General features: G+C 44.2%; 1 non-coding gene across 1 annotated transcript; it reads left to right on the plus strand.

The window, feature by feature from the left end:
- Positions 1-2,458: 2,458 nt before the first annotated feature.
- LOC119470968 lies at positions 2,459-2,622 on the plus strand. Its single transcript, XR_005199955.1, has one exon. It is a non-coding gene; the product is annotated as a U1 spliceosomal RNA (small nuclear RNA).
- Positions 2,623-19,324: the final 16,702 nt, after the last annotated feature.

Here is a 19,324-nt window from a genome sequence, read left to right on the forward strand (position 1 = left end):
AAAAAAAAAAAAAAAAAAAAATTTAAAAGGATGAATAAAAAAATAAAGCACAGAAGAAAAAATGAGTGATATGTTAAAATACTGAAAATACAATTAAATGAAAAGGCGGGTTAGAACAAAATTTGCAGTACATTCACATCTTAGTAAAGCATGCCTTTGTTACATACAACTGAATGGAAATCGAAGAGGAGTCTACTACAAAATCCTAACAATTCCTCCCAGACATGAACAGATAATTTTATTTGCTTCCTTCTGATTTCCTTGGATTTTCCAAATCTTCTAAAACTAAGATTACTTTTATTATCTTCCTTCTTTAAAAAAATAAAAACAGAGTCTCACTCACTGTCACCCAGGCTGGAGTGCAGTGGCAAGATCTCAGCTCACTGCAATCACTTCCTCCTAGGTTCAAGTGATTGTCCTGCCTCAACCTTCCAAGTAGCTGGGATTACAGGCATGCACCACCACCCCAGCTAACTTTTTTAATTTTAGTAAAGATGAAGTTTCACCGTGTTGGCCAGGCTGGTCTTGAACTTCTGGCCTGAAGTAATTTGCTAGTCTCAGCTCTCCAAAGTGCTAGAATTACAAGCGTGAGCCACTGCATCTGTCCTAAGATTATTTTTATAATCAGAAGAAATATTACTTAAGTTTTTGTTAGTCTTTCCAACTTTTCATGTGGAAATGCTACTAAATGGATAATCAAAAAGGCCTTTGGTGCTACATGAGCACTTGGAGGTCACTCAGTGAGATAGAGTTTCCTTTTCTGTGGGGAATGGACTGCAAAGACACAGAATAAACCTAGGAATGAGTGAATTTCCTCTGCAGGATGAGCCACAGGGGAGTGCATAGCACCCCTGTCACTCGAGGGTGGGGGGACACCAGGAGGCACCCCAGGGAGGAGGGGGCAGGGCAGATTTGGGGGAAACTCTGGAAAGGTCAGAGTCTGGGTTCATCCTCTTCAGGTTTCTGACTTCTTTCCGCTTATCCTCTATCAGAGCTGCTCACACTGTCTCCTTTTCTCAGACCCTAGGGCTTAAGTGACGAGTTGGTATTGAATTAGAGACCAGGGTGCACAGGACAAGCACCTGTGTTAAAAGGTGCTGTATCCTAGAACAACAGGGGACTCACAGTGGTGTCATTTCATCAATTAAATTCTTTCTGGATGATGTAAATACAGGATTTGATGGAAAGAGTCCTAAGTTCAAATTTTGATAGGAATACATAGATACAACAGTTTATTTAGTTTTTGAGATAGGGTCTCCCTCTGTTGCCCAGACTGGAGTGCAATGGCATAATCAGGACTCACTGCAATGTTGACCTCCCAGGTTCAAGTGATCCTCCCACCTTAGCTTCCGGAGTAGCTGGGACTATAGGTGCTGTCACCACACCTGGCTAATTTTTTTTTTTTTTCTTTGTGGAGTTAAAAGTCTCCTTATGTTGCCCAGGCTAGTCTGGAGCTCCAGGACTCAAACGATCTTCCTTCTTGGGTCTCCCAAAATGCTGGAATTACAGTTGTGAGCCACCAAGCCTAGCCTTGAATTCTTAAAATTGTCTGTAGCACATGTGAATAGAGTTTGTGAACTGTACACAAACTTTAAAGTCATAATTGTAGCAGAGTTAGGCTTTTGCAGGAATCTCAGCCAGCCAGTAAATATACACTAAACAATGACTCTTTTCAGGTCCCAAAGCTGTATACAAACATATAGATTCCTTAGTAGTTGTCAATATCCCATTAACTATGACCATTTGAAGAGAGGTGGGGGGGGTGAGGCGTCATCAATTCCAGTATCTGATTCAGACAATACTTAACCCCAGGCCATCTGGCGCCAACCCCATTTGCACTGTAAGCTATTGTTGCCAATTCTCTCTGAGCAACACTTTAGAAACATAGTCCCTGGTAAAGAACATAAGAAAGCTACACTACAAGTAAAACTAAATATCAATTCCAAATGTAAATTGTTTGACAATGAAAAAGTACAATTTAAATAATAGCAGGAATGACCTTGGCAGGGAGACTCATGCCTGTAGACCCAGGACTTTGGGAGGCCGAGATGGGTGAATCACTTCAGAGCAGGACATTGAGGCCAGCCTGCCTAACATGGTGAAACCCAGTCTCTACTAAAAAAGCTACAAAAATGACCCAAGTGTGCCTGTCATCCCATTTACTCAGGAGGCTGAGGTCCTAGAGTCACTTGAACCCAGAAAGCGGGGTTTGCAGTAAGCTGTGATTGTGCCACTGCACTCCAGCCTGGGCCACAGAGTGACACCCTGTCTCCAATAAGTAAATAAATAATACCAAGAGTGAAGAGCTTTGAAAAACAGATATATGTGAGGGTGGGCCAGGTGGCTTGTGCCTGTAATCCCAGCACTTTGGGAGGCCCAGGTGGGTGGTTAAGCTGATGCCAGGAATTTGAGACCAGCCTGGCCAACATGGTGAAACCCCATCTCTACTAAAAACACAAAAATTACCTGGCAGGGGAGATACCATGATCATGAAGGTGGTTTTCCCAGGGCAAGTCTCATCCATTGCACTCCAGATGTGCTGGCCCCTGTGATTTCCCCAAATGTGGGAAAATGGACTGCAAAATTTGAGGTAGTATGGGACTGCATTTGTGCTTTCCCCTGATAAAAAACAAAAATAAATAAAAAAGCCAGGTATGGTGGTACATGCCTGTAGTTCCAACTACTTGGGAGGCTGAGTGAGGACACTTGCTTGAACCAGGAGGCAGAAGTTGCAGTGATCTGAGATCACACCACTACACTCCAGCCTGGGTGATGGAGCAAGATTCCATTTTTTTTTTTTTTTTAAAAAGGCTGGAAATGTTTCTTCCTTTAAAAATAAAGATGGGGATCTTGCTTTGTCCAACTCCTCACCTCAAGTGATCCTCCTGTCAGCCTCCCAAAGTGTTGAGATTACAGGTATGAGCCACCACACCTGGCCTAGCCTGGAAACATTTGCACCTGATCTAGGAGGTTGCATTAAGGGCCTTTAAAATTCTTTTACATTCTGAGCCGGGCACTGTGGCTCATGCCAGTAATCCCAGCATTTTAGGAAGCCAAGGGAGGCAGATAACCTAAAGTTAAGAGTTTGATACCAGCCTGGTCAACATGGTGAAACCCTGTTTCTACTAAAAATACAAAAATTAGGTGGTGTGCATCCGTAATCCCAGCTATTCAGGAGGCTGAGGCAGGAAAATCCCTTGAACCCAGGAGGCAGAGGTTGTGCAGTGAGCTGAGATCTCTCACCATTGCCCTCCAGCCTGGGTGAAAAGAGCAAAACTCCATCTCAAAAAAAAAAAAAAAAAGAAAAGGGTCTTTCATGTTCTGTCTTCATTCATCCATTCTATAGAAATCAAAACTGGATATTACAGGGATGGTTTGGCAAAAAACTGGAATAAATGGACACTCTCTTCAAGAATGGGCTTTACACCTGTAGCCAAAAGATTGCAAAGTGAGACAGGGCAATGTGGCTCACACATGTAGTCCCATCTAGTAGGGAGGCTGAGATGGGATGATCATTCCAGCCCAGGAGGTTGATGATTCACTCACCCGAGACTGCACCACTGCACTTCATGCACTCCAGCCTGAACGACACAGTAAGACTCTATCAAAAAAAAAAAAAAAAAAAAGGTTGCAAAGTGAATATGCTGTTGTTGTTTAGGGCCAGGCATGGTGGCTCACTCCTGTAATCCCCGAACTTTGGGAGTCCAAGGTGGTCGGATCATGAGGTCAAGAGTTTGAGACCACTCTGGGTGACAGAGGGAGGCTCCATCTCAAAAAATATATATATGTATATACTGTCGTTTAAATTTAAAATAAAGTGTTTAGACATATTTCATATTTTATTATTTTCCAAATTAACTCACTTCTTCAATAACTAAACATCTAAGATTCCCTAGCATATAAAATATATTCAGCTTCTAAAAACATGGTACAATGCCAAGCACAGTGGCTCACACCTGCAATCCCAGCACTTTGGGAGGCCACAGTGGAAGAATTACGCAAGCCCAAGAGTTTGCGACCAGCCTAGGTGAAATAGAGAGATCCTGCCTCTAGAAAACAATTTTAAGTAAATTAGCTGATCATGGTGGTGGTCCCAACTACTTGGGAGGCTGAAGTGGGAGGATCATTTGAGCCCAGGAGCCCGAGGCTACAGTGGGCTATGATTATGCCACTGCACTCCAGCCTGGGCGACAGAGTAAGATCCTGTCTCAAAAAAATTAATTAATTAAAATAAGAAACCACGGTAGAAAAAAAATGATATGCTAAAATACTGATAATACATTTAGGCGAAAAGGAAGATTAAAAGAAAATGTTGAGTACATTCACATCCTAGTAAAGTATGCCTTGCTACATATGACTAAATAGAAATCCAACAGGAGTTTACTGCAAAATCCTAACAATTCCTCCCAGACATGAACTAACGGATAATTTTATTTTCTTCCTCTGCTTTCCTTGGATTTTCCAAATCTTCTAAAACTAAGATTACTTTTATTTCTGCTTCTTCTTTTTTTTCTTTTTTTCTGAAACAGATTCTCACTTACTGTCATCAAGGCTGGAGTGCATTGGGGGCCATCTCGGCTCACTGCAACCTCTGCCACCCAGGTTCCTGCCTCAATCTCCCAAGTAGCTGGAATTACAGGTATGTGTCACCAGGCCTGGCTAATTTTTGTATTTTTAGTAGAGATGAGGTTTCACCATGTTGGCCAGGCTTGTCTAACTCCTGGCTTCAAATGATCTGCCTGCCTAGGCCTCCCCAAGTGTTGGGGTTATAGGCATGAGCCACCGCATTTGGCCTAAGTTATTTATTTATATATTTATTTATTTATTTATTTTTGAGACAGAGTCTTGCTCCGTCGCCAGACTGGAGTGAAGTGGCACAATCTCGGCTCACTGCAACCTCCGCCTCCTGGGTTCAAGCAATTCTTCTGCTTCAGCCTCCTGAGTGACTGGGATTACAGGTGTGTGCCACCACGCCCAGCTAATTTTTGTATTTTTAGTAGAGACGGGGTTTCACCATGTTGGCCAGGATGGTCTCGATTTCCTGGCCTCGTGATCCGCCCGCCTTGGCCTCCCAAAGTGCTGGGATTACAGGCCTGAGCCACCGCGCCTGGCCTAGTTATTTATTTATGAGACGGAGTCTTGCTCTGTCACCAGGCTGGAGTCCAGTGGTGTGACCTCTGCTCACTGCAATCTCCCAGGTTCAAGAAATTTCCCTGCCTTAGCCTCCTGAGTAGCTGGAACTATGGGAGAGTGCCACCATGCCCAGCTAAGTTTTATTTTGTATTTTAGTAGATACAGGGTTTCACCATATTGGCCAGGGTGGTCTGAATCTCCTGACCTCATGATCTACGCGCCTCTGCCTCCCAAAGGGCTGGGATTACACGTGTGAGCCAGAGTGCACAGCCAGATTATTTTCATAATCAGAGGAATCTTTCCAACTCTTCTTGTGGGAATGCTACTAAATGGATAATCAAAAAATGATTGTGACAGAAAAGGCCTTTGGTGCTACATGAGAACATGGAGGTCAGTCATTGAGACAGAAACTCAGTTTCTGTGGAGAATGGATTGCAGTGACACAGAATAAACCTGGGAATGACTGAATTTCCTCTGCACAGCACCCCTGTGGGGGGTGGGGGGTGGAGGGACACCAGGAGATGCAGCAGGGAGGAGTGGGGCAGGGGAGAGCTGGGGGAAAGCTCTGGAAAGGTCAGAGCTTTCCAGGTTAATCATGTTCAGGATTAATCCTGTTCAGATTTCTGATTTCTTTCTGCTCATCCTCTATCGGAGCTGCTTACACTGTCTCCTTTTCTCAGACCCTAGGGCTTAAGTGACAAGTTGGTATTGGACCAGAGACCAGGGTGCTCAGTACAAGCACCTGTATTAAAAGGTGCTGTATCCTAGAACCAGAGGGGACTCACAGTGGTTTCATTCCATCAAATAAATTCTTTTTGGATGGTGTAAATACAGGGTTTGATTAAAAGAGTCCTGAGTTCCAATATTAGAATTTAGTAACAGCACATAGATACAATGGTTTATTTAGTTTTTGAGATAGGGTCTCCCTCTGTTGCCCAGACTGGAGTACAGTGGCACAATCACAGCTCACTGTAACCTGCACCTTCTAGGTTCAAGTGATCCTCCCACCTTAGCTTCCTGAGTAGCTGTGACTGCAGATACTAACACCACACCCGGCTATTTTTTTTTTTTTAATGTATAGATGGCATCTCCCTATGTTGCCAAGGCTCGTCTCAAACTCCTGGACTCAAATGATCTTCCTGTTTGTGTCTCCCCAAATGCTAGAGTTTCAGGTGTAAGCCACCCTGTCCAGCTCTGAATTCTAAAATTATCTGTAGCACATGTGAATAGAGTTTGTGAACTCTACACGAACTTTAAAGTCATCATCATAGGCATCCACCTAAGAACATTGTAACAAAGTTAGGCTTTTGTAGGTGTCACAGCCAGACAGTAAACATGCAATAAACAATGACTCTTTTCAGGGCCCTGTGCTGTACGCAAAGATGCAGATTCCGTATAACTAGTCATTTGAATAAAAGGTGCCTGGGGGTGAGGGGTCATCAACTCCAATATCTAACTCAGACAGTGCCTATTCCCAGCCCATCTGGCACCAACCCCATAGGCACTCTAAGCCATGGTTGCCAATTGTCTCTGAGCAACACTTGAGAAATCTACTCCCTGATGAAGAACAGCATAAAGCTATACTGCAATCCAAGCTACATATCAATTGCAAATGTAAATTTTCTACTCGTCTGACAAGAAAAAATACAATGTAAATAATAGCAGGAAAGGGTAGGGGGGTGGCTTATGGCTGTAACCCCAGCACTTTGGGAGGCTGAGGTGGGCGGATCACTTGAGGTCAGGAGGTCCAGACTAGCCTGGTTAACATGGTGAAACCCAGTCTCTCTATATACAAAAATTAGCTGAGCATGGTGTATGGGCCAGTAATCCCAGTTACTCCAGAGGCTGAGGCAAGATCATCACTGGAACCCAGGAAGGCGAGGTTTCAGTGAGCCGAGATTGTGCTGCTGCACTCCAGCCTCGGTGACAGTGTGAGGCCCTGTCTCCAAGAAATGTCAATAAATAAATAATACCAAAATAATAATAATAATAAATAAATAAATAATACAAGAGTTAAGAGCTTTATTTATTTGTTTTTTGCCCACCTGCAACTGTCTTGATAGAGTTATAGAGTTAAGAGCTTTTAAAAACATATATGCGAGGATAGGCATGGTGGCTTATGCCTGTAATCCTAGCACTTTGAGAGTCTGAGGTGGACAGATTGCCTGAGATCAGGAGTTTGAGATCAGCATGGGAATCATTGTCAAGCCCCATCTCTACTAAAAATACAAAAATTAGCCAGGCATGGTGTCAGGCACCTGTAATCTCAGCTACTCAGGAGGCTGAGGCAGGAAAATCGCTTGAGCCCAGGATTCGGAGGTTGCAGTGAGCAGAGATTGTGCCATTGCCCTCCAGCCTGGGCAACAAGAGCAAGACACCATGTCAAAAACAAAATAAAAAAACTAGGCTGGGTGCAATGGTTCACACCTGTAATCCCAACACTTTGGGAGGCCTAAGTGGGCAGATGGTGAGGTCAGGAGTTTGAAACCAGCCTGACCAACACTTTAAGCCCCTTTTCTACTAAAAATATATAAAAATTAGCCTGGTGTGGTGGCACACATCTGGAATTCCAGATACTCACGAGGCTGAGGCAGGAGAATCACTTGACCCAGGAAGGCAGAAGTTGCAGTGAGCCAAGATTGTGCCACTGCACTCTAGCCCAGGTGACAGCAAGACTTCATCTCAAAAAAACAAACAAACCAGATATATGTGGAAAAAGTCACCACAAGAGTGTTAAACTTTAAATGAAATGTTTCAATATTGATTGTTTTTTCTTATTTCCCACATTACCTCAATTTGCCAGTAACTATCAGACTGTGTGAAGTCTCATGCCTGTAATATCAGCACCTTGGGAGGCCCAGTGGGAGGAGTGCTTAAGCTCAGGATTTCGAGACCAGTCTGGGCAACATGGTGAGACTTCATCTCTACAAAAAATAAAAACATAAAAATTAGCCAGGTGTGGTGGCATACACCTGTTGTCCCAGCTACTTGGGAGGCGAGGTAGGAGGACACTTGAGGGGGGAGGTGAAGGCTGCAGTGAGTCCTGATTGCATCACTGCCTGGGCGACAGAGTGAAACCCTGTTTCAGAAAACCAACAAGTGAAAACCAACCATCTGCAATTCTCCACCATGTAAAATAAACATATTGGGAACAAGAAACAAAGAGGTGGAAGTCTCACTTCAGAGGCAGCTATTGCTGGTATCTTGCTAGATTGTTAAAAGCACTCAGTAATACACTGTAGCTGAAGAGCGAAGCATATTTTGTTTGTGTTGAGATGGAGTCTTGCTCTGTACCCCAGGGTGGAGTATAGTGGCGTGATCTCACCTCAGTGCAACCTCCACATCCTAGGTTGAAGCGATTCTCCTGCCTCAGCCTCCCAAGTAGCTGGGATTACAGGTACCCACCACCACAACCAGCTAATTTTATATTTTTAGTAGAGACAAGTTTTCACCGTGTTGGCCAGGCTGGTCTTGAACTCCTGATCTCGTGATCTGCCCGCTTTGGCTTCCCAAGGTGCCAGGTTTACAGACATGAGCCACTGTACCTGGCCTGTTTTATTTTTTTTTTTCAGACAGATTCTCTCTTTGGAGTGCAGGGGTGCTATCATGGCTTACTGCAGCCTTGACCTCCAGGGCTCAAGTGGTCCTTCCCCCATTGGCTTCTGGAGTAGATGGGATTACAGGCACAGGGTACTACACCTGGCTACTTTTACATTTTTTTCTGGCAGGGCACAGTGTATAAGGCCTGTAATCCCAGATTTTGGGAGAACAAGGCTGGTGGATCACAAGGTCAAGAGTTTGAGACCAACCTGGCCAATATCATGAAAGCCCATCTTTATCAAAGAAAGAAAAAACAACCACAACAAAAATGAGCCAGGCTTGGTGGCAGGTGCCTGTAGTTCCAACTACTCAGGAGGCTGAGGCAGGAGAATCACTTGAGCCTGGGAGTTTGAGGTTGCAGTGAACCAAGATCCCCCCACCACACTCCAGCCTGGGTGACAGACCAAGGCTTTGTCTTTAAAAAAAAGTTATTTTTTTTTCTTACAGACAAGATCTCACTATGTTGCCCAGGTTGGTCTTGAACTCCTGGACTCAAGGGATGCTCCTCCCTTAGCCTGCCAAAGTGCTGGGAGTACAGGCATGAGTCCCTATGCCCAGCCAAGAGAGACATTTTAAAAATGAAATGTCACCATTAATCACCAAGGAGTTAGAATTATTATCATATATGGCTGGAAAATGTAGTGTTTCTTTTTTAAAAATTGCTGTTTTGTTTTCTCTAGATATCTTTTTAATTTAATTTTATTTCATTTGAGACAGAGTCTTGCTCTGTCACCTGGGCTGAAGTGCAGTGGTCTCAACTTATTGCAACCTCTGCCTCCCAGGTTCAAGTGATTCTTCTGCCTCAGCCTCCCAAGTAGCTGGGACTCCAGGCACGTGAGACCAAGAACGGCTAATTTTTGCGTTTTTTGATAGAGATGGGGTTTCACCATGTTGGCCAGGCTGGTCTTAAAATCCTGACCTCATGAACCACCCACCTCGGCCTCCCAAAGTGCTTGGATTACATGAGCCACCTCCCCAGGCCTCTAGATATGTTTTACAAAAATATGCAAAGGGCCAGGTGTGGTGGCTCAAGCCTGTAATCCCAGCATTTTGGGAGGCTGAGGCAGGTGAATCATGAGGTCAGAAGTTGGAGAACAGCCTGAACAACATGGTGAAACCCAGTCTCTTTAAAAAAATTTTTTTGCAAAGGTTTATGTGTGTTTTAGAAACAGAATAGTGGACATAAATGTATAGTTGATGACAGAGCCCACACATGCCACCTGACATCCCCAAACTTGCTCTGAAACGGATCGAATAGTCCCATAGGGAGTTTTTTGTTTTTAATTAGAAACTTATCGCAGGGCGTGGTGGCTCAAGCCTGTAATCCCAGCACTTTGGGAGGCCGAGGTGGGCGGATCATGAGGTCAAGAGATTGAGACCATGGTGAAACCCTGTTTCTACTAAAAAATACAAAAATTAGCTGGGTGTGGTGGCACACACCTGTGGCCCCAGCTACTCAGAAGGCTGAGGCAAGAGAATTGCTTGAACCTGGGAAGTGGAGGTTGCAGTGAGCCGAGATTGCGCCACTGCATTCCAGCCTGGTGCCTGGCAACAGAGCAAGACTCTGTCTCAAAAAAAAAGAAAAAATTCTGTGGATTCACAGTGAATCTAACCTCCGTATCTCACCAGGCATTGTCAATATTTATGAACAGAAATGAACATAAAGAGACTAACAGTCATGAGAAAAGGTAAGAGCTACAGAAATTAAACAGAGGCCAGGTGTAGTGGCTCACACTTGTAATCCCAGCACTTTGGAAGGCTGAGGCAGGCAGATCACTTGAGGTCAAGAGTTAGAGACAAGCCTGGCCAGCATGGTGAAACTGTGTCTGTACTAAAAATACAAAAAGAAAAAATTTGCCAGGCATGTGGCAGGCGCATGTACTTCCAGCTACTTGGGAGGGTGATGCAGGAGAATTGCTTAAACTCAGGAGGCAGAGGTTGCAGTGAGCAAAAATCGCACCACTGCACTTCAGCCTGGGTGACAGAGCAAGGTTTTCAAAAAGAAAAGAAAAAAGAGAAGAGAAAAGAGAAAGAGAGGAAGAAAAAGAAAGAAAGAAAGAGAGAGAGAAAGAAAGAAAGAAAAAGAAAGAAAGAAAGAGAAAGAAAGAAAGAAGGAGAAAGAACAGAAAGAAATCAACTGGAAAGTTTTAAGGTCACACTTCAAATGTTAGAGGAGTAACATTACATAGAAATTTAGCTTAACTAAAGGATTTATATAGTTCACAATAAACAATTTAAACAAGCAAAAAGAATAAAGGAAGTTGAAAAGAGTGCAAATAAATTCTTCTTTTCTTAAAGCAGATCTCGTGGTTCTGCTTTATTGATCCGCGAAGACACTGCCTGAAAATCTCTGCTCTCATCAGCACTTTCAGTTCCCATTCTAAAATGCTATTGTTACTTTTCTCAAATGAAAGAAAAATAAAGCCTTCACACTGACTCAAGGTAGGAAGCGGAGCGGGCCCATTTGCCTTGCAGGCTCATCTTCACAGTTAAAAGTAACCAAGACGTCAGGGTGCGGCAATGTCAGTGGCGTGGCATGAGCTCCACTATTCACAGGGGACCAGCCAAGAGCTTGTAACTTGAGACTGGGAGTTTGAGACCAGTCTGGCAAACATGGTAAATATACAAAATATACAAAAAAACCCTACTAAATATACAAAAAAATCCCTACTAAATATACAAAAAAATCCCTACTAAAAGTACAAAAATTGACTGGGTGTGGTGGCAACCACCTATTTCAGCTGCTTGGGGGTGCTAAGGAAGAACAATCACTTAAACCCAGGAGGTAGTGGTAGCAGTGAGCCAAGATTACACCATTATACTCCAGTCTGGGTGACAGAGACTGTGTCAAAAAAAAAAAAAAAAAAAAAGAAAGAAAACTTACCCCAATTTATATTAACAATTCTCTATTCAGGACTACGTGGAGTAGAGACTGTTAAATGCGTCAGGGCATGGTGCTATATTCCCAGCACTTTGGGAGGCCGAGGTGGGGGGATCACCTGAGTTCAGAGTTCAGAGTTCAAGACCAGCCTGGAAAAAATGGTGAAATCCCATCTCTACCCAAAATACAAAAATTAGCTGGGCATGGTGGTGCACACCTGTAATTCCAGCTACTTGGGAAGCTGGGGCAGGAGACTCACTGGAACATAGGAGGCAAATGTTGCAGTGAGCTGAGATTGTGCTACTGCACTCCAGTCTGTACCAGAGACTGAGACTCCATTTCAAAAAAAAAAAAAGGAGGGACTCTTAAATGTACCTAGATATCTTCATAACTCATCTATTTTCCATTCTCTACATATTTTGAAAAGCAGTCCCAAATGGTGGGTAATTATCTAGGTTGTAAAAATAAAACATACTTCATCTTCCCTTGAATATGAAACAACATTGTAGGATTAGTGCTTTTTTCTTGGATCATTGTTCAGAAGGAGGGTCAGCCCCCAGACAGCCACAGTTTTACTGTCATGAGCGGAAAGAGAAAATGTACAGCTCAATTTATTCGATGGACAAAAAGGCTCAAATGATGGCACAACTTAGCAGCCAAATTCCTATCAAGTACAGACATTGGACATACTGATCCCTCTCCATCTGCAACAGGGAACATGCTCTTTGAGTGATGTCATTCAAAATTACTCTGTCCAGATACACTTTTCATTGATTCTCTGAAGGGCAGTTCCAACAGATTCTCTGGGACTTTCTCCGCATCAGGAGAGCCAGTGCAGCTCTGCCCTTCACCTTCCTGCAGTCTGTTGCCTCTTCCCTATGATCTCAGAGGAACTTTGTCTCAGGCCAATTGTTTGTTCCTTGGACTCTTTCATTTCCCCTAAAAATCACTTACTCTAAAGGTGAAACCTCATCTCTACCAAAAATACAAAAATTAGTGAGGTGCGGTGGCGGGTGCCTGGAATCCCAGCTACTCAGGAGGCTGAGGCAGAAGAATCCCTTGAACTAGGGAGGTGGAGGTTGCAGTAAGCCGAGATCTCACCATTGCACTCCAGCCTGGGAGACAAGAGGGAGGCTGTCTCCAAAAAAAACCCCAAAAACACAAAAAAATCTTTTTTTTTTTTTTTGAGACAGTGTCCCACACCGTCACCGAGTCTAGAGTGCAATGGCACAATCTCGGATCACTGTAACCTCCGCCGCCTGGGTTCAAGCCATTCTCCTGCCTTAGCCTCTTGAGTAGGTGGTATTACAGGCCCCTGCCACCATGCCTGTTTAGTTTTTATATTTTTAGTAGAGACAGGGTTTCACCATGTTGGTTAGGCTGGTCTGGAACTCCTGACCTCAACTGATCAGCTGGCCTCAGCCTCCCAATTACAGATGTGAGCTATCACACCTGGCCTGTTATTTCTTTATATTTGGATAACATAAGGACTTTAAGATCCTTTCTCCTTTGGGTCAATCAATGATCTTCACCGTACACATTTTACAAAACAAAGGACAATACAGTCCTCATTCACATCCTGGTCTTGTCACTCCTAGTGACTCCCATACTGCAAACCTCCCAGCAGATGCAGCCCTTTCCTCTTGATCTGATGGGCTTCTCAGCTCCCACCACACTGACTAGACACAGACTCCCCAGAGACAGCCCCCAAGAGCTGTCTCTGGGGAGTCTGATGAAGACACAGATGATACAGAAGTTCCTAAAAAGTTATCAAACCAGATGACACAAAACTCAAATGACATTTCGCTTTGTTTTGGTTCATTTTGTTTGAGACGAGAGTGCACTGGGTGTCTAATTTTGGAATCTGACTAATTTTTTGGAAGCTTTTGTAGAAATGAGGTTTGGCTCTGATGTCCACGCTAGTCTTAAGCTCCTGTACTCAGGTGATCTGCCCACCTTAACCCCCCAAAGCACTGAAATTACAGGCCTGCACTGTGTAATTTGCCATGTGACACAGCCCAATAACAAGGAAGAAATCCCACGGGTCCAGCGTCTACCACATGGGTGGATTGATGGCTGGGAAACCCCAGCAGGAGAAGCCAAAAGAGCAGCCACCGCACCCACATGTTCTGGTCCTCTCAGGGTGCCCTGAAGTGGCCCGGGAATTCCACTCTGTGGCACAAGGTTGTGTGGTCTGAAATCACCCCTAACACACCTAGACATGTTAACATCTGAAACAGGGTGATGGTGTCACTTATCTACATTATCTTACTGCCTGTGAAGGTAGAGTTTTAATTCTGAACCCTAATGAGAGGGAGAAAACCAAGTTGACTCTCATGGTTGAGCTCCCAGGGATGTCCAAGGAATCTGTGCATTTTAAGACACAAAGTTCATCAGCCTCTCTCCTGAGGGATTTGGCCACAATACCCAGAGGGTATGGAGGCATCATGAGTGATGGCTGGGGAGTGCCAAACTGGTAGGCAGGACCCAGGGGTCAGGTGACCAGGTGAGACCCCCCCACTGTCCATTAGCTTTCCTGGCCCCGTCCTCAGCTAAACTTCCCAAAGGCCTGCTTCTGCCTAGTTACACAGAATATGCTCAAACATACTCAGTCCTCTCACAGCTGAAAGCCACTTCTTTAAATCTCCTTACAATTTACTATGACACAAAGTTATTGTAAACTGCAAATATTCTATTTATGCTACAAATGTAAAGCCAATGCCTTTACCATAAATAGAAAAACAACCCTGAGATACAAGGAAAACAAAAACAAAACAGGGATAACACAACTGTGGCATTCAATTCTATTTGTATGCTGTCACCTGCATAAAGAGCCCCAGATTTGGGTTATCTTGGTTGTAAAAGGAAGGACCAAGTAAGTGGGTGTTGAAGTCAGATTAGCCCAAAAATAAATGGCAGAGGGTACCATCATGTCCATGAAGGGTTGCTGGGGTCACCTTGCTTATAGCCCGAGCAGAGACAGGGCAAGGAAGGAGATGTGAGCAGATTTTGGGGCCTCCAACAGGGGAGGTGATTCATGCAGCCCAGGAAAGGCTCCTCAAAGCCAGGGTCAAGTTCCCTTGCAGGCAGGTCCCTCATGGAGGCAGGGCCAGGCACCTTAGATTTGAGACCAGCTGTGCTGCTGACCAGCAGTGTGACCCTGGACTTGTTTCCTTCCACACAATGTGAGTGTCAGTGGCTGTGTCAAAGACTGTCTGAGGATAGGACAAAGCAACCTGTTGAGCACCTGTATATCAAATGTCATCAGCTCCCAAGGACATCTTTCCTTCCAGAACTGGCACCTTGGAAGGTCCTTGGCCACTAAAGACAGTAATGATGATAACAGCAGTAAATCATCGTTTATGGCGGTTGAGGGAGGGCCAGCGGGTAGGGCTCCTAGGCCTTTGATAAGAATGAGGGTCTGGGGATTCCTGGGGACAGCTGAGTGAGTGCTTAGGTCTTCTGTATCCCCAGGGGCCAGGTCTGTCTTCAGTGGCATTGGGCCTAGGCTGGGATGCTGAGGCAGTCACTGGAGCATCAGCAGGACAAACAGGCACAGAGGCAGTGGATCCATCAGAGGTGGCAGGTATAGGATCATCTGTCCACCAAGTAGAGTCGCCAAGCCTGGCTGACCGCTGCCCCCCACAGAAGATGCCCTGTCCCTTGCCTCACACTTTGACAGGGCAGTGGCTGGCACCTGGGGCCTTATGGAGCATCATTCTAAGACCTCTGTGTCCTGGTCATTGAATGGGCACTGAGACACCCAGAGCCATTGGAACAAAGCGGAAGAATCCGGCCCCACGATGTTTTGGGACTGTGTTCAGCACAGGAAAATGCACAGAATGCATGCATGGCACAGGGGAACTGTTGGTGTGGAAGCCAATATTTTATGACCTCCAGCCCTAATCTGAGCACTCTCACCTGTGCAATCCGAAAGGAAGAGAAGACTTGCACGAAAGATGGTGCCTGGATTTAACTTAAAGGAACTAAAATGCTGAATGTTCACACTCCTGATATCCTTCCAAATCAACTCTCTCAATGCTTCCATCTTCACCACTGTCATATGGGGTAACTGAGGCAGTCAGAGATTTACTGACTCAATGCCACTCAGTTGATTTCTGAGTTCACTGCTGATCACATCTGAACAAACTGCTTTTTCTGAAGTTTACCCTGTTTGATCATGCTGCTGATTTTGTGCAGCTCTGGGACAAACCACCTGGTAGAGGATAAAGCAAATGCACAGTGACTCAGTCCTGCTGTCATTTCCAGCAATTACCCACTCTCCTCTGCCCCTCCACAGTCTCTTGCACAGGTTGACACCATATGGTGGCCCTAATGGAGTCCACCGAGTATTTCAGGTTCTCCTCTGGGCCCGTTGAAGGTGGTGGTAGTTATGGGATTTGCTTTGACTCAGGAGATGTGAGTGGAAGTGAAGTGTGTCACCTCGAGGCAAAAGAGTTGAGAGTCATTGAGACTGGCCATCCTTTCCTTCGTCTCTAAGAGCCACTGACATGTCCCATATGGAGGCTCCTCCTTTATTCTGGTGGCAGATGAGGAAATGTGGAGCACAGGTCCCAGGACAGCCATGAAGGGCATGCAGTATGGACAGACAAAGAGCCTTCAGTGTTGTAAATTTCCATTGTTTTGGGCTGTTTATTACCTACAGTGATACCCGGGCCATCCTAGCAGGCACACACCATCTATTCCATGCTCTGTGAGGTAGACTAGCCTACCGTCAGAACGTGAACTGCTTGTCAGGCTCACATAGGCTTCAGTTCCAGCTCTGCCTCTTATTAACTGCAAGCTCAGGCATTTAACTTTCAGTCTCTGAGCCTCAGTTTTAACTCTGTAAAATGTGTTGGCTATATTATCTCAGGTAATGGAGAGAATTAAATAAAATAAAAATGCATGTAAAACATTGAGCCCAGGGCCTGGCACACACAGTGAGTACTTAACGTTAGCCATGTAGCTTCAGAATGCGAATTCATTGTCAATACCCAGAGAATGCAGCACAAAGTACTACGAAAAGAGAAATGTAAACTTATTTGCATAGGTATTCTTTCAATATTTATTTTGAAACAGATAGGATAAATCTATGGGCAAGGCACAGTGGCTCACATCTGCAATCCCAGCACTTTGAGGAGCCATGGTGGGTGAATCACGAAGTTAGGAGTTCAAGATCAGTCTGGCCAATATGGTGAAATCCTGTCTTTACTAAAAAATACAAAAGTTAGTCAGGCATGGTGGTGTGCATCTGAAAATCCAGCTACTCAGGAGGCTAAGGCAGAAGAATTGTTTGAACCTAGGCAGGCAACGGTGGCAGTGAGTTGAGATTACAACACTGCACTTCAGCCTGAGTGACAGAGTGAAAATCTCGCTCAAAAAATAGTAAATCATGTATATTCTTTCATAGCTAGTGTTTTTCTCTTAAATAGTATTATCATTACAATATTTTTAGCTGAAAAACAAAAGATTATTTTTGAGATTATCATTTTAAATGACAGGATAATGCTCAATTTAATGAGTAATTTAATTATTACTATTGGACTTTTTGTAGATTGCAAAGAGAATTCAAAACAAATGTAGAATAAAAATATCTTTTACATGTCATAAATATGACTTTTTAAAGTCTTTTATTAAAAATATAGAACATATATATGTAAAAAGTCATGTTAAAAATAGTTTAGAAGCTGCTGATTTGTTTCCTTTTCAAATTTTGCAGGATAATTTTCTGTTTTTTGACAGAGTCTCGCTCTGTGCTGAGGCTGAAATGCATTGGCACAATCTCAGCTCATTGCAACCTCCGCCTCCTGGGCCCAAGCAATTCTTCTGTCTCTGCATCCTGACTAGCTGGGACTAGTGGCATGCACCACCATGCCTGGCTAATTTTTGCATTTTTAGTAGAGACGAGGTTTCGCCATACTGGTCAGGCTGGTCTTGAACTCCTAACCTCAGGTGATCCACCCACCTCTGCCTCCCAACGTGCTGGAATTACAGGCATGAGCCACCACACCCAGCCTACCTTTTGCAGAATGATAAGTAACTTTTAGGCCAAGTGCAATGTGGCTCACCCCTGTAATCCAAGACTTTTGGGAGGATGAGGCAGGAGAATCTATTGGTCTCAGGGGGCAGAGGTTGCAGTGAGCCAAGATCGCACCATTACAGTCCAGAGAGCAAGGCTCTGTCTAAAATAAATAAATACATAACATTTTTAAGTATGGTTGGGCTCTTGTCTGGTTGTTTTTCTTTAGGTTAACATGCCAGCAGTGATTCTTTTTGAGTTTCTGACACAAAATAGCAGTTTTATCCAAATAAATCAACTACTCTGCCCTATCCCTAAGACACTTGAATGGAAGAAAAAAGAAGGAAAAAGCCAGTACTGTGACTGCCTATGCTTTCCCCAGCATGGCCCCCTGTGAGATGTGGGGCGGCTGAGACCAGGAACTGTTCAAGGGCACTAGGCCCCATCTGTCTGGACTCACTCACCTTCCTCAGGTACTCACATGGGGGATGGTACTGACTTTACGTGCTGCTGCAGCTCCTTGGTGACCTGGCCCTGGTCATGGGACAGAAGCTGTGGTGTCAGGATAATAGAGGACTTCACCACCTGCAGAAAGGGAACAGAAGCTCATAATGAGTGCCAACCTATTAGACAATTAAAAAAAAAGTTTGTCGAATGAGTGAAAAATGATGTGATGTTTTAGTCTATAATGATCAAGAGTATGGGGGTCTGAGAGAAGGTCAGAACCAAGTTCAAATTCCTGTACTTTGAATTCCTACTTCATGCCATGCCAAATTACTTTACCCCTCTTCACCTCAGTTTCCTTCTGTGTGAAATGGGAACAATAAACTTCAATCCTCAGTTTCTGTCAAGGATTCATGAGATAATATCTCTAAAACATCCAACTCATTTAAATGTATTATCATTTCTGTCATAACTAGTGGGATCAATTTCACTATTATTGCAAATACAGTTCTGTGACTGAAATCTACAAAAAAGGAAAAAAGAAAGAAAATCTTACCTCTAAAAAGTGTCAGTGGTTTATCCTTTATATATTATTCATCATAACCGTATTTAATGACACAATGCCGTGTACATGGCAGGTGTTCAATAAACACTTGTGGAATCAATGCATATGGGCTCTTCAGCCACACTGTTTAGGTGCTATTCAGCCTCCACCACTTAGGAGCTGAGTGATCTGGACAAGATAATTCACCTTTTTATGTCTCCATTTCCTTTGCAATAAAATATAGATAATAAGAATCCTTAGCTTCTTAGGTTGTTGCCAGGGGTGAATGATTTGACACATAGTAGTGGCTTTTTAAACATTAGCTGTGATGATCTCCTTCCAAATCCTCCTTTCAGAGCCACAGATGAGGCCATTGTGCCGCCTGGTGACCCTACAGTGTAAGTACACATGATCACCAATACGCTGTCTTTCCACCACAGGTCCCAGGCTGGCTAGTTACCGCCTGGAGGTTTCTGCTGCATATGCGTTCTCAGGGCTCACGTAAAGACTTTTTTATTTTCTTCCTGTCATTCCTGCAGATGGGGTTCAGGTTGCCTGACACAGCTGAGTGATCCACAGAGCAGTGACCACCTATGCCAGCCCTATGAGGTAGCTGGAGAATGTTCCTTCCTTCTCAAGCTCTGGGCAGATGCCAGGGCTGGGGTGACACATGCCCTCAAGTTTCTTGCTTTGGAGCGTC

The sequence above is a fragment of the Cebus imitator genome, unplaced genomic scaffold, assembly GCF_001604975.1.
Source record: "Cebus imitator isolate Cc_AM_T3 unplaced genomic scaffold, Cebus_imitator-1.0 Scaffold45, whole genome shotgun sequence".
In the NCBI taxonomy this organism is placed as follows: Eukaryota; Metazoa; Chordata; class Mammalia; order Primates; family Cebidae; genus Cebus; species Cebus imitator.